Source organism: Sorex araneus, chromosome 6 (assembly GCF_027595985.1).
Source record: "Sorex araneus isolate mSorAra2 chromosome 6, mSorAra2.pri, whole genome shotgun sequence".
Classification (NCBI taxonomy): Eukaryota; Metazoa; Chordata; class Mammalia; order Eulipotyphla; family Soricidae; genus Sorex; species Sorex araneus.
The window spans coordinates 138,242,847-138,256,926 of NC_073307.1; the positions used below are offsets into that span (position 1 = coordinate 138,242,847).

The window sequence follows — 14,080 nt, forward strand, 5'->3', positions numbered from 1 at the left end:
TTTTTTTTTGACAGTGGATTTCTTTCAGGCTTCAGAGAAGCTCCCCAAAGTCCTCTGAAGGTCTGTGCCAACGCTGCCGAGAGGAGAGGTATTGGAAGAATCTGTGCTCTGGCCCTCACGGTGCCCGTACTTTAGCAATGACACATGTCAGGGAATTGAGTTCTGAATTCTGATCTTGCCCTTATCACAGAAGAGTTGCTCTATTGCTCTAGGCCCCCTGTCTTCCTGTCGATAAAATAATGAAACTAATCCATCATTAAGGCTCCTTTCCATGTTGAGGGGCTGGTCCCATGTTTCTTTTGTTTTGTTTTGTTTTGTTTCATCTTAAAGGTACTTTATTATTTTTAAAAATTTTTTTATTAGAGAATCACTGTGATGTACAGTTACAAACTTATGAACTTTTGTGTTTGCATTTCACTCATACAGTGATTGTTTACCCATCCTTACACCAGTGCCCATTCACCTCCAGGAATGATGCCAGTATCCCTCTCACCACCCCCACTCCATCCCCCACCATCCCACCCTGCCTCTGCGGCAGGGCATTCCCTTTCGTTCTCTCTCCTTTTGGGTGTTGTAGTTTGCAATAGAGGTATTGAGTGGCCATCAGGTTCGGTCTATAGTCTACTTTTAGTTTGCATCTTCCAACCCGAATGGGTCCTCCCAACATCCTCTACTTGGTTTTCCCTTCTCTATCTGAGCTGCCTTTTGGACCCATGTTTCTTGATCTTTTTTTCTGACTGTGACCCTCTTCCAATCCTGTTTCCTTCCTGAGGGCTCCTGTCCTACCAGTTGGCCTCCTAGTCTCATGAAAATTCCACCTCCGGGTCCCTTGGAATGTCCTGGAGGCCCATAGGGGCCAAAGGAACCCTGGTCAGTCAGCACTGTCTGTGTACCAGTCCACAGACCGGTGTCAGTGACCATTGAGGGAGACCAGTGATTGGAAACCTTTCTACACCTGGTATGGCACCAGCCCACGGACAATTGATTGAGAACCATTGATAGAGCACCGCTTCTCAGCATGCATGCCAAATCACCCCAGAATTCGATTCCGTGGACCCGGGCAGGGCCTCAATGTTTGATATGTTCCCGGGTGCTGGTGATTCAGCTAATTCTCAGGACTAGGTTTAAGTAGGCCCTGGAGTCTAGATCAGATCAGTCTGGTTTCTCCCCCTGGGCCTCTTTCCCCGCCAGATGCCCCGAGATTTCCCAGAGGGAGACATCCACAGTAGTCTTTGCCGAGCGTCTCCTGGGGGAGGGAGGAAGGGATACAGAGCCCTGTGGTTGAGAAGTCCCTGCGGGACTACTCCAGTGCCTCGGCCTGACTGTAGATGAGCATCTCTCAGAGAAGATGTCTGCAGAGCTCCACTTCTGCCCCTGTGAATCACAATCACCAGATGACGAAATCCCCGCCTTGATTAGCCAGGGGATGTAGATAGCAGGGAATTCCTCTCTTTGAACTTCTGGGAAAGCAACACTGTGAGACTTCACTCTCAGGGCTGCTCGATGCTGGCCGCAGGACACCAGCCCAAATATCCACCTGCTCTGGACCCCACGTTTATTTTTGTGTCAGAAAGAAGGTGTGTACGATGCCTACGTCAACTGGTCTCCGGGTGGCATGGGCACGAACGATAGAAAGGACGAGCACTGTGTGGAAGCTAGTAGGGAGTTTTCCGCCGTAGACCTCCGAGATTGTGGTTTATTGGCGCCGTCACTTGGCTCTTCCCAGGACTGGCTTCGTCTGCCCTCAGGCCGATCTCAGTGACTCTCTGACTCCACTAGACCTTCCGTCAGCCCAGTGGCTCTGAGCTGTTCCCCTTTTCTTCTCTCTCAAATGCAGGGACTAAGGCTGGTGGCCTTGGGGCCAACCTAGAGCATCAGCTGTGTTTGGTTGGAGTTACATTTTGAAAGGGACGATATATGTATATGTGTCTATAAAAATACTTATGTCTATGTTTATATATTTGTATCTGTATATCACTATATATATGTATGTATTTTTATATATATATTATATATATATGTCACTGGAGCAGTAGCAGGGCTGGAGCGATAGCACAGCGGGTAGGATATTTGCCTTCCATGCGGCCGACCCAGTTTTGATTCTTCTGTCCCTCTCGGAGAGCCCAGCAAGCTACTGAGAGTATCTTGACCGCACGGCAGAGCCTGGCAAGCTACCCATGATGTATTCGATATGCCAAAAACAGTAACAAGAAGTCTCACAATGGAGACATTACTGGTGCCCGCTTGAGCAAATCAATGAACAACGGGACGTCAGTGATACAGTGATCTATATATCATTCCCTAAAACATAACCTTGGGTGCTTCTTGACTATATAGATAACCTTGGGTGTTTCTTGGGTGTTTCTTGAAAACAGAAAGAGACTGAAAGTGCTTTTGAGTTTGTATTCTTCTGACCCCCCATTAAGCACCCCCGACCCCTCCATCGGCAATGAGCTTGCCATCCCTTCTTGTCTTTTGCTCCTCTCCCAACCGAATTCCTATTCTCTCGTGCGTGCTCTTGTGCCTGCTGTGTATTGGTGGACCCTTATCGGGCCCGTCCGTCTTTGTGTCCAGGGCGGCAGGAGCTGCCGAGCTATTTGTTGAAATGTGATCTTCTCATCCTAGTCTACCTCAATGCAGCTAGAGAAACATCCTCCTTGAACTTGGAGAGCCCAAATTCCCCTTCCAGTCTCCAGTGTCCGCATTCTTCTCTGACTCTTTTTTTTTTTTTTTGGTTGGCCCGGTCACAACTGGACGGTGGTCTGTGCTTTCTGCCTCCGACTGTTCTCAGCTGTCCGTCTTCAGTGGCTGCCCCCTCCCCGGGTCGGGTCAAGCTCGCTCACTCGCTCGTTTCCGGTGTGTTAGCAGAGCATGGCTCCTGAGTATTTCCTGCTGGGGGCAGCTGCTCTCCTCTTCTCTGCCTTCTCCCGCTTCCTCCCTCACATTCCCTCACCGGGAACCTCCTGACCTCTGGTTGTTGAAAGGACTTGAGTTGAACTCCTGACCTCTGTGAAATTAGTTCATCCCAAGCTCGGACCGCCTGGTGCTCAATGCTGTTACTGCCTTGGCTACGCGACCTGGGCAGAAATTTCCTTCCCAGTCGTCTTGGAAAAGCATTTCATCCTCTTCCTGCAACAGGAGACAGTGCAACTCGTTTTTAATAACTAGCACATGTTCACTAAGATCCCATTTTACCACCCCCTCCCCTCCAGAATTTAAAGAAAAAAAAAAACACCTTCCATTGGTTGCCAGACAGTAGCTTTTAACCCGCCCAGGCCTTTTTTTTTTTTTTTTATAGATGTTCCATGTGAGAAATGTAATTGTTCATATAATGGTCAGTCTCAGTGGGGCCGGCTGCTTGTGTCTAGACTTTTCCTGGTGGGCACTGGATGGCATTCAGAGCCACACCCAAGCAATTTGCACTCCCAGAAACTTGAGACTTAAAGTGGAGCTTAGAGCTGAGTCAATAAGATGTGTGGTTATTCCCCCCCTGACGTTTTGCTTCCCTGGCAAGCAGGGGGTTTCTCCCATGATCCCGCAGCGGGTTTGCAGGCAGGCGGAGGTGAAGATGGGGCTGAGACCCCGTAATTGCTGCTGGGTGGAGCTATAGCCAACAGCGCAGTGCAGAGAGACAAAATAAACACTGGGGCTCGGATCCTGCTTGTGCTAATCCTCGCTGGAGCAGGACGGGGGGCTCCCAGACTCTGCTGTCTGCACTTGGACCCAGGGTTGCGCTGAGAAAGTCGGCGCCTTTTTCCTGTTGAAACTTAGTCAGGCTCCCAGCTTGCCCCTTCACAGTTTCTAGCGTTGGGAAGTGGTTGTCTGTCTCCTGGCTGGCCTTGACTAGGCGCTGTCAGGTTGGTCCCCAGCAAACAGAAATGCACCATGTTCTGCCAAGGTGGGAGCCTCTACCAACCAGTGGCCAGCGTTGGGCTTCCTCACGGGCACAGCTGCCTGGGGTTCATGAGCTATCGGCTCGCTTGAGGCTTTCGGGGGTTGGGGAGAGAGTAGAACTCACGCTGTGCCAGAGCCTGCTTTGAGACCCACCATCACCATGACCACCTGAGCATCTTCTGGTGTCCCCTGGGACAGCCCTGAGCACTGCAGGGGTGACCTCGTGGCCCCCAACACCACGGGGTCTGGGCAGTGCTGCACCCTTGGACCCTTGCAGTGAACCATCAGACACTGCTGACCGAGGAGTTCTAAGATCCCTGAACCCATTTAGGAGCCTTTCTTCCACCCCACCCCCCTCAAATAAAATAATGCCCAGTGGCCTTGAGCTCAGTGGGCTTTGGAGCGTTTTTTTCTGGCGCCTTTCAGAAGCGGGAGGGAAGTTCACTTCCTCCTGTTGACTTAGAATGCCACATTGTATCCCATTCTTCCAAAGTGGTTACCTGGGGTGGGCTGCACGCGCTCATCTCACTGAGCCCAGGCGGAGACATTGAGGGAACTTAGATTCCTCCTCGGGAAGGCAGACCACGAGCAGGACAGGTGAGAGGCTGGAAGTAACAAGCCATCTTCCTGTGAGGGACAGAGTGTGCTCACTGCCTGGACAGGTCAAGAAGCCGTTGAGGGCACTGGGCAAGGGTGGCCCTTGCTGGGGTTCAGGCCCTTGCTTTGGCTCACAGCAAACAGGGCATGGCTCGAAACACAAGTCAGAAACTCAAGCTCTGGAATCTGATGAGCTCAGACTCTTGGTCCCTCTTAGGAGCCACTTGACTTAAGGGAAGCTTATGCTATCTTCAGTTTCTGTGTCGATACATTGGGAATAATGAGACCTCGTTGGCCCAGGGGGAATGAACTGACGAGAGAATTGCAGATAGAAGGTTGGTATCCCGAACTCTGAGAATGGTCTGTTTTTGGTGAGCCACGGAATACTCACAGAAGACAGTGGGTTCGCAACATGGCCCCACGATTCTTGAGCATCTCCTTCTCCCTGGCTTCCAGTTCCTGGGCTTGAGTGGCCTGTTGGGTCTTCGGCTCTAGTCTTCTGGCTTACTGGGTCAGTTCTGTGTGTTTTAGCAAACTCAGGTGCTACCACCAGCTTGTCTTGTCCGCTGAGAAAGTGTCTGGGTGTTTGAGACGGCAAAGGTGCTTATGAGTGCATGGAGGAGGGGTGGTGGCGTGGGAATGAGCTCAGAGAGCTGTCTGTCCAGCAGCTGCCTCACTCAACAATGCCGTAAGACAGTGCTTGAGGATGAGTTCTGGGTTTGTGAACAAAGGGACTAAGCAGGCAGAGGAGTGGGGACCAGTCTTACCCACTGTTCTATCCCCCTGGCTTGCAAAGCTAAACTCTTACTTTCTGGCTTTCTTTTGGTGCCATACCAGTGGTGTTTGTGGACTCCTCCTGCACAGTGCTCAGGGTGATCCCTGCACGGTTCAGGGGGAGACCTCGTAGTGGTGAGGATCACACTTGAGACTTCTGTATTTAGAGGCCAAATTCTCTGTAGAAGAGACTTGCCCAAGGGGTCTGGAGTGATAGCACAGTGGGTAGGGCGTTTGCCTTGCATGCGGCCGACCTGGGTTTGATTCCCAGCATCCCATATGGTCCACTGAGCACTGCCAGGAGTAATTCTGAGTGTATGAGCCAGGAGTAACCCCTGTGCATCGGTGGGTGTGACTCAAAAAGCAAAAAGAAAAAAAAAAAGAGAGAGAGAGACTTACCCAAGCCACAGTGGCTGGTTCCCGCAGACTCTGTTGTACCTGAGAATGGGGTGTGAGGAGGCTGTAGGACAAAGCTGGGGTGGATTGAAGTAAAGGTTACAGGCCGTATGTCAGACCCCTAAAGTGCCAGTCAGCCCGCGAGGAGCGAGCACTTAGCTGGTGACTTCATGTTTTACACGTGGGGGCCAGGAGAGAACACAAAGGTGCTAGTCACCTGGCAGGTGACTGTGGCATGATGCTGGTTCGAATCCCGGCCCAGCATCTGGCCTCCAAACACTGCCAGGTGTGACCTTGACCCCAGAGTCAGATATGGCCCCTGAACACCACCAGCAGTGATCCAAAAAAACAAACAACAGTCCCTTCCTGCCCCCCCTTCCCACACCCCACTGCAAAAATCAGAATTTTGGACTTGCTTTAGAAAATTCAGATCTTGCCACACAGGGCTGGGTTTGAGTGGCAGCGACTTTCTTCTGCCCGAGATGCTTCTTCCCATGGATGCTTCTGTCCCGAGCCACTGTGATGCATGATGCGAGCTAAAGAGGGCACTGGGTCTTCTTTTCATCCTCCTTTTCTTGGCCAGGATTTATTTTCTGGGATGTGTGTCCCCACCAAGGCAGTTCCATTAGCCAAAGTGCTGACTGTGTAGAATTTCTGTTCAACGAGCGCGTGTGACTAGACGGTAATTGACAGAGCCCAGCAGTTGGAATCAGAAGCCAAATTTAAATCCCGGCTTCCTCTAAACAGTTGAATGACTTTGAACAACAAATGATATAATCTTTTCTTTCTTTCTTTTTTTTTGAAGAATGTTTGAAAGTCTGAGTTGGTTTGGTGGGGGGTCAGGAATGTTGCTGTTGTCTTGATCTGAATAAATTATACAAGGTCAGGTTTCAAAATTCAGGAGGTGTCAAAGGGTTCATAAAGAACAGCCTCCCACGCGAGTGCCTGCCGCCTGGCAAGAAACCAGCAGCGTCTGGGGAATGGAATTCATCAGTCTCTTTCCTCCAGTTTTCCTTCCAGGGAGGGCAGCGTAACTTGCTCATGATTTCGTGTTGAGATTTTAGCACACTTAAATTCAGCATTCCCTGGAGAGGCCCCTCGTCAGTACAAAATGAACTTTCTTCTTCCTTCTCATGGGGTTGCAGAGGATTCCAGGTCTGGAATTCCCCTTGCCGGATATAGCCAGGCCTCATAGCTGAGCCCTGAGGTTATTTCCAACCTATTGCTCTTACAAGGAAGGCTGCCGTGAAAACCTGCGTTACGTAAGTTCCTTGCTCTGCCTGCCTGGGGTAAGATTCCTGGAAGTAGATTTGCTGGGTCAGAGGGTACAGCCCTTGCCGTTTTGGTAGACGTTGGCGGATTTCCCCTGCGTGGCGGCTGGCCTGGCTGACTCAACTTTCCCTCAGGGCGCGTGCCGCTGGTCATCCTGCATTCGGACCAGATGTCACTCTCGGGAGTCAGCCACGGTTGGGTGAAGAACATGGTGTTTTGTAAACACTTGTGAATACAAGTGTGATGTTTGCAGCCCCTGAACTGGTCCAGGCCGTGATCTTGGTTATCTCCTTCTATCTCATCAACAGTGAGATAAGCACCATTCATTTCACAGCAGAGGAAACAGATTCAGAGAGTTTGGGAATCTGAGCCAGGTCTCCCGGCTAAGAAGGTGTTAGGGGCCGGGTTTGAACTCAGATTAGTCAGATGTTGGTTTCAAGATGTTTTCCTAGAGAAAAGCTCAAGGTGGTTTTAGGGGTTGGTATTTCACATTGGCCCTTACTTCCACTTTTCTTTACGTGGTGCCTCCCAGTGTTCGTGCCATTCTGGTGAGTTTGCTCCTTCATCAGCTCTGGGGATTCCTGTGCTGTCCTCAGCCGTGTAAGTACATCTTAGACGGACTGGCCTGTACCTCACTGTAACAGCTCAGTGTCTCACGGAGCTCGAAGTTGATCAGATGGACAAGGAGGAGGGGAGGTGCCTGGGGGACAATGTGGCCAACTCAGGGGTCAGGGAGGAGGGTACTTCTATAGAGTATAGGATGGGCCATCTAGGAGGGTTGGGGTTTGAGCTGTAGAAGTGGGTAGGACCCCAGAGGGCACAGTATAGGGGAATGTTCTGGGGCAGGTGGTTTTTGAGGAACTAAAGGCCAATAAGCTGATGTGGAGAGTGGCAAGAGGTCAAGGACATGAGGATATTGCTTGGCTATAATATGTATATATATAATACATATATTATATAGAATATATATACCCTATATATTCTATATAATATATTCTATATATATAGGATAAGCATGATGGGGAGTCTTTGAAGACATTGAAGCCATAGCTTGACATGAGAAAGGGGGGCATTGAACTCCTGGGTTCCAGAAACCCCTCTGCCAAGCCCTGTGGCCGGACACAGGCTTGGCAACTCCGTTTCTGTGTTTATAAGATAGAGATGGAATAATTCACAGGGTCTTGCAAAAACAGTTTGTGGGGGTTGCCTACACTATGAAACACACATTTCAAGTCAGGACTCAGGATATACATTTCTGCCAGGGGTGTTGTGAAATTTTGTTTCATTAACGGGTTCCGATGAACACCTCCTACTTTTTTTTTTTTTTAAGAAATTCTGAGTAATACCTGTCAAGTGCTTGCTGCATAGCTGGTACTCAGTAAATGGTTCCATCATCATCATCATCATCATCACCATCATCATCATCATCATCGTTGTTGTTGTGGTCATTGTTGTCATCATCATTAAGATCCTTCTGGCTGCTGCTAGAGAATGGGTCTGTGAAGTTCAGAGACCATGCTGGGTCATGACAATGCTCAGAGACACCAGGCCTTCATTTCTGTACTCTGTGACTCAGGGAAGGAGCTCGCTGTTGGGCTTCCTGGCTGGCTGGGGCTGGTGAGAGGATGAGGAGAGTGACATGGCTGATTTCCGACAGCACTGTCTGCTCTCTGCTTTCCAGGTTGTTGTTCTCGTTAACCCTCTTGTAACTGAAACTCAGAATAGCCTTTTCCTGGAGGTCTCGGTCGTGGTGACCCAGCCACCTCTTTATTTTAAGTTGTACTGTGATTCTGCTTCCTTATTCCGAGTCGAGAGTTGGGGCCTTAGTGGAATTCATTTGCAGTTTCCACTCGGTCCACCCCTTTCTTCCCCCGATGGCCCCGAGGCAGTGCCAACTGTTGAGGTCCTCTGGCCCCGTGTCCTCGCTCTCCGGGAAGTACATCCTGGATCCTGAACGTGGGGGGGGGTTCACAGAAAGCCCCAGGAGGCGAGTCTGGAGGAGGCAGGCCATGATCCTGGCCCGCACGTGATACTCATAGGCTCCCACAGATCCCCACACCCAGCTCTCCAGGTCCCTGAAGCAGCACTGAAAGTGGAAATTATTTGTGAAAGCACATCTTTCTGGTTTTTAACGCTGTGGACCCGGCAAAAGAGAACACCAATCCCAATACAGTGGTTTCTTTTGCTCAGAGGTGACAAAGAAAGAACCTTGTCATGATGATGATGATGATGATGATGATGATGATGATGATGATGATGATGATGATGGTGGTGGTGGTGGTGATGCTGGTTGTCATGGTTGAGTTGGGTCCCTCTCCAGCCTCAGTTCGTCTAGGGAAGTCCTCACACCCAGTTACAATGGGACTGTGTGTGTGGAGAGGGTCTTCCTAGGGGGACTGTAAAAGGAGGCTGTCGGAGCAAGCCCATCCATTACAACTGTATCTTCTAAGAAAAGGAGCTTTGGACCCAGAGAGACAGCAAGGACCGTGTCCATGGAGTGGAGGTCATGAACGGGCCCTGAGCAGGAACAGGCAGCCCAGGAGAGTGCCCCACTGGCTGACTCCTCTGGCATTCAGGACCATGAACAAATATAAATGTCTGTTGTCCAGCCAGCCTGTCTGTGAGGTGTCATAAAAACAAACAACAGGCATTTATCAGATACTGTCTGCCTACCAACCTGGTTTTAAGCCTTGTTTGAATCAGCTCATCCAGCCTAAGCCATGTGCCTGAGTCACACAACAGGAGTGACCCGAGGTTGCCTTCCTGTCCTGTCCCTTTGCTCTGTACCTCCACAGTGCACCTGTGGCAATGACCTGCACAGCTCTGGGAACCGGGCCGGGCTCGGCAAGGGCAGCCTCTCTCATCTCTGCAACTGCCCTCCACGCTCACACTTCCCGTTCCCATTTTCCAACTGTAGGGAACTGCTGTAGGAACTGTAGGGAGTGTCCTCTTTTCTGGCGGTGACTGTGATAAATGATTACCTTAGGGACATAGCCCACCACAAGAGAATTCTTGCATGATTGTGAAGTCCTCAAGTTCATAATCGATGCATTCAGGGATGTTCTCCCTCCATGCTCTAGGGAAGAAAGAATCCATTTCTTTTTAGTTTTTGTTTTTGAGCCACACCTGGTGGTGTTCAGGGCTCAGGGGACCATATGGGATGCCGGAGATGGAACCCGGGTTGGCCATGTACAAGGCAAATCTCTCACGGTCGCACGGGTCCATTTCTTTCCTCTTCCCATGTCTTGTGCCTTGTGACTGTCTCTCTCCGGTTCCCACATGTGTCTTCACATTTCCTCCTTCTCTAAATGCATCTGTTTCTTCTTTTCCCCATTTCCTGCATCCCCTTTCTAAAGATATGTAAGATATATGATAACTCTGCTCTCAGATTTTTTTCTTCTTCTTGGGTCACACCGGTGATGCACAGGGGTTACTTCTGGCTCTGCACTCAGGAATGACTCCTGGCGGTGCTCAGGGGACCAGTATAGGATGCTGGGAATCGAACCCGGGTTTGCCACATGCAAGGCTAACGCCCTACCCGCTGTGCTATCGCTCCAGCCCCTGCTCTCAGATCTTTACCTGAATTGCCTGTCAGCTTTTAAAGCCAATGATGGGGCCAGGAGCTGGAGAGAGAACGTAGCAGCTCAGGTGCTTGTTTAGCACATAGCCAACTCAGGTTTGGTCCCTGGGATTTTATACAGTCCTCAAAGCCTGCCAGGAGTGACCCCTGAGCACAGAGCCAGGAGTAAGCCCAGAACACTGTGACAAAAACAAACAAACGAAGAAACAACAGAGACAACACCACCAACCAACAGAATAGTTTCTTCAGAGTCTGAGAGGTGACAGCACAGCAGGAAAGATACTTGCTAGCTTGTGACTGACCTGAGTTCAAACCCCCAACACTCAGAATGGCCCCCTGATCCCTGCCAGGAGTGATTCCCGAGTGTAGCGCCAGGAATAAGTCCAAGCCCTGAGCACTGCCGGGTGTGACCCTAAAACAAAGCAAAATATCATGTTAAAATATTTTTTGCCAAAATATTTTTACAACTGAAAATTCTGTCCCACAGCCACACCTTATGTTCTCAGGAGCCGCCACATTGGGTGTCACAGAGAGGATGGCTCTGTCACCTGGGGATGTGCGGATCAAGTGGTTCCTCCACGGCTGAGGGGTGAGAGGGAAGCATTCACTTTGATTCTTATAACAAATGAGAATATTGGCTCTTTTTTTCTGTAGCAAGCAAGCAGATATGCTATGAAAAAATCCAGAATTTTCAAGCAGCATTCTACTTCTTAGGTAAGCAGCTGTCCGTTTGCTTACTTAAGATGTATGTGTGTGGGCTGGAGCGATAGCACAGGGGGTAGGGCGTTTGCCTTGCCTGCGGCCGACCCGGGTTCAATTCCTCCATCCCTCTTGGAAAGCCCAGCAAGCTACCGAGAGTATCCACCCCCCACAGCAGAGCCTGGTAAGCTACCCATGGCATATTCGATATGCCAAAAATAGTAACGAGAAGTCTCACAATGGAGACGTTACTGGTGCCCACTTGAGCAAATCGATGAGCAACGGGACAACAGTGCTACAACAGTGCTACTCTGGCAACAGTGCTAAGATGTATGTGTGTACTTATTTTGAGTGGGGAGAGGGAATGCCTACCCTGGCAGGGCTCAGGGGCCCTCTCCCAACAAGACTCAATCGACACAGCCCTACAGATCAGTGCCGGACTGGGGATGTGGTGCCACATCCCCTGACCTGGGGCTGCTCTCGTCCTCTGTCCAGCAGTACGGGCTGGGTACATGCAGTGCCAGGGGTCAAACTTGGGTCCTTGCACAGGTGAGGTACGCACCTCTGACCATCTCTCCAGACCTTCACTCAATGATGCAATTTCTGGCAGATATTTCTCTGGACTTAGTTACTAAAATACTAGAATACAGAAATCCAAACCCGTGCGGCTGCTAGTGCGGCCTCTCAACCTCATATCTCTTCATCCTCTGCAATGGAAAACAAATTACCAAATGCTTTCTTTTCAGCAGGTCGACTTTAGGGGGGAGAAACTCCAAATCAATAATAGTGAGTTTTTTGTTGAAATATTGAATGTAATCAAAGTAAAGTGAAAGTAAAGTGAAATTTACCAGTTACACATGCGGGGTGGGGGACTGGGAAGGTGGGGTTGAGGGGGGAGGTATACTGTGATTCTTGGTGGTGGAATATGTGCACTGGTGAAGGGATGGGTGTTCGAGCATTGTTTAACTGAGACTTAAACCTGCAAGCTTTGTAACTTTCCACATGGGGATTCAATAAAAGAATAAATTAAAAAAAAATGTATGTTTTAGGGTCAGAGAGATAATACAGGGTCTAAGAACTTGCCTCCAGTTTGATCCCAGCCCCACATGTGGTCCCTTGAGCACAGCCGGGAGTGAGCCCTGAGCCAGAAATGAACCCTGAGTGTCTCTGTGGAGTGTGGTCCAAAATCCAAAATAAAGAAACACATAGACAAAATGAGGTGTGTTTTACCATGAAAATATTTTTTAAATGTAGGACTGGAGTGATAGTGCAGCAGGGAGGGCCTTTGCCTGGCACACGGCCAACCCGTTTTTGATTCCTCCGTCCCTCTCGGGGAGCTACCGAGAGTATCCCACCTGCACGGCAGAGCCTGGCAACCTACCATGATGTATTTGATATGCCAAAAACAGTAACAACAAGTCTCACAATAGAGACATTACTGGTGCCCACTCGAGCAAATCGATGAACAACAGGATGATAGTGATACAGTGCTACAATGCAGGTATATTAAAAAAAAAAATCACCTGCAGAGCTAACACAGCTTGTAAGACTTAAGCTTGGGAAACTTTCAGTGGCTTCTTGTTCCCTAACTACAGGCCTCCTGGCCTTGGGCAGGTCCCTCAGCTGCGCAGGCTGCAGCTTCCTGAGCTGGTGGAATCTGTGCCCTGCCTGCTAAGTGGGCTAAGGTGTGGGAAAACTTTGAAATGGAAGAACTTGGTATAGAGAAGTGAAGGACCGGTCACTCATGTCCTGAGTGACCAAAGAACTAAGAAGCAAAGCCCTGGTGATGCCCCAGGGGGCTGGGAGAGGGCCTTGCCGGAATGCGGTGTTTTCCAGGTGTTGCTGAGAATCCAGAAACTGTTGTCCCTCAGCCCTCACTGCCTGAAGCTTTAGAAATAAATAGTTATTTATTTATTCTAAGGCACTGGCTGTTTGCCAAGGCACTGTTCTAAGTTGTTCACAAATACGTGCTCATGTTACCCTCATACGACTGTGGGCATTCAGTCCTCACATGACCATTTCATGCAGGAAGAAATGGGGTCTCAACAAGAATTAGGGCCCGAGAGATAGTGCTGTGGTTAAAAGGCAGCTGCCCCGAATGTCGCCAGCTCAGGTTCCGGCCACAGCATAGAACTTGGGGTTTGATCCCCTGAGCACTGCCAGGAGTGATTCCTGAGTGTGGAACCAGGAATAACCCCTGAGTATTGCCAGGTGTGGCTCCCAAGCAAGATGATAGTAATAATAATAATAATAATAATAATAATAATAATAATAATAATAAAGCAGTTAAGTAGCTTGCCCAGGTCACAGAGCTAGTGACACCAGATGTCAGGTGTCAGAGGTGGCCCACAACTTTCTCCTTTTTCCGTAGTATTTTTATTTGGGGATGGGGGGGAGGTTGAATTTTTGGGGCCACACCTGGCAATGTTCAGAGGTTACTCCTGGCTCTGTGCTGAAGAATTGCGCATCTGGGATGCCAGGGATCGAACCTGGGACAGCCACGCCAAACAAACACCCTACCCTCTGTACTCTCTTTCTGCCCCGCCGCCTGCACCTCTTTCTCCTTTCTTCCCTTCTCCTCCCTGCTGCCTTAGCTCTGGTCAAATGGGGTCATAGAGTTCTGTGCGTTTGTTTATCTTTTTATCTTTAATTGTTGATAAGAAGTGTCATGACTGGATGTTCCTGACCAGCTTGGTGGCTTTGAATTTGGCTTTTGGGGCCCAACTTGGGGACCGGGTGAAGTGGGAACGGGCTCTGGAATTAGGATGACCTGGGTGTCCGCTCATGATTTGCCACTATTGACTGTGTGACTTCGGAGAGGTTACTTAACTTCTCTGGTCTCAAGTAGGGCTTTGTGAGGGTGGAATA

General features: G+C 49.7%; 1 protein-coding gene across 6 annotated transcripts in view; it reads left to right on the forward strand.

Moving 5' to 3' along the window:
* PRR5L (proline rich 5 like) overlaps positions 1 to 14,080 on the forward strand; it is a 203,795-nt gene that overhangs the window by 119,483 nt on the left and 70,232 nt on the right. Inside the window, exon 1 of one of the 6 annotated variants that reach the window (XM_055143270.1) lies at positions 68 to 88. The exons of the other annotated variants lie outside the window; for them this stretch is intronic. The gene's annotated coding sequence lies outside the window, so the exon portion shown is untranslated. Of the gene's footprint in view, positions 1 to 67; positions 89 to 14,080 lie in introns of those variants that run through there. 6 annotated transcript variants of the gene reach the window in all.